At 44.2% G+C, this 1,675-nt stretch overlaps 1 protein-coding gene across 1 annotated transcript in view; it reads right to left on the minus strand.

The window, feature by feature from the left end:
• LOC101857591 overlaps positions 1 to 1,675 on the minus strand; it is a gene marked incomplete in the record, with an annotated part of 154,189 nt that overhangs the window by 114,395 nt on the left and 38,119 nt on the right.

A 1,675-nucleotide genomic window follows, 5' to 3' on the forward strand; every position in this document is an offset into this window, starting at 1 on the left:
AAAACCCCCCCACAAAAAACCCCCAAACAAACCCTAGACATGAGAAAACACAAGCAAGGCAGAAAAGAAGCGTGAGCTCAGAGGTACCCTCTCACCTCCCCGTCAAAATCAATGGGTATAATCATCACACCAGTGCCCCCTCCACATCTTCTTAATAATACAATTATTTGAACAGTGTGGCGCGTGATTAGCGCCCGGTGGGTGGCGTAGTGACGGGGATTTGTCGCCTCAGCTCCGCGCGTGCCCCGCGTGAGTTCTGACTTCAGCCAACGACTGACGGATCTTGGGCGCACCGGGGAGCCACATTTTTTAATGATCTGAAGGACGGGCAGCGAGATGAAGAGAGAGAGAGAGAGAGAAAGAGAGAGAGAGAGAGAGAGAGAGAGAGAGAGAGAGAGAGAGAGAGAGAGAGAGAGAGAGAGAGTAATTTCGTTTGATTTCCGAGGTTTGATCAGGTGGTTAACGTCCTTAATGCTGCATGTGCAAACATAGTTTTTTCATGTTATTGCTTCTAGTTTTGTTATTCCTGGTATTCTGCATTGTTGCTGCTGTAGCTATTGCTTTGTTGTTGTTGTTGTTGTTGTTGTTGTTGTTGTTGTTGTTGTTGTTGTTGAAGTTGTTGTTGAAGTTGTTGGTGGTGGTTTCGGCGGCGGTAATGGCTTCAGTGGAGGCTTGGTTGTTGTTTTTGTTGTTTTTATTGTTGTTGTTGTTATTGTTGTTGCTGTTATTATTGCTGTCGTTGTTGATGAGATGTTGTTGTTGTCGGTGGTGGTGGTGGTTTGGAAATTGTTATGGTGGAAGTAGTGGCTTTGTTGTGCTGTTGTTGTTGTTGTTGTTGTGGAGGTAGTGGTGGTCGTGGTGGCGGTGGTTGGTAGTGGTATCGTCGTCGGTTTAGAGGAAACTGCGGCCCTGCCATATGACCACCACTTACTGTGATTATATGAGTGCTGAACTGTTTCCATTTTTCCCCACATGCAAACGAGCGAGAGCTACAAGCTGAGTCTACCCGACTCTGGTATATCCCAGAATGAAGAAAGCTAATGCGGAGGAAAAGTTAGATGGATTTATTTCCCACGATAACATTCGCCACCAGAATACACCATTAATTAATGAAGAATCTGTTCAAGGTAAACAGCAACTTGAGATACCAACTGCAGGTCAATATTATTTAAAGGTCCAGGTTTCGCTACCACATGCACCCCTCCCTCCCCTTCCGTCCTCCCCCTCCCCTCTCTCTCTCTCTCCCCCTCTCTCTCTGTCTCTGTCTCTGTCTCTCTCTCTCTCTCTCTCTCTCTCTCTGTTTTCTACTATATCTGCTTCAGTATTTTTCTCTCTTCCCAAAGACTGCTTTAACGCAGAGGTACAGGAGAGTGGGAGATATGAAGAACAAGAGTTCAGGCCACCAGAGATGGTAAGCTCAAGTACAATTACATACAGTTTTTCCATTTCCTTAGCCCTAAAAAAAAGGCATTTAATTATTGATTGAGAATTAACAACTGTGTATTTTTCTCTGAGCCGAGAGTCATTGTTTCTACTCTATCTGTAAACCATTTTGGTTGGCGAAAATATGAGACTTAAAACTTAGAGAATATTTCAGTTCTGCCACTTTCAGCTCGCCAATGCTTTACAGTTGCTGCATGTTTTTCATTATGTTACTCTTTAAGGACAATTATCT

The sequence above is a fragment of the Aplysia californica genome, unplaced genomic scaffold (genome assembly GCF_000002075.1).
Source record: "Aplysia californica isolate F4 #8 unplaced genomic scaffold, AplCal3.0 scaffold00536, whole genome shotgun sequence".
Lineage (NCBI taxonomy): Eukaryota > Metazoa > Mollusca > Gastropoda > Aplysiida > Aplysiidae > Aplysia > Aplysia californica.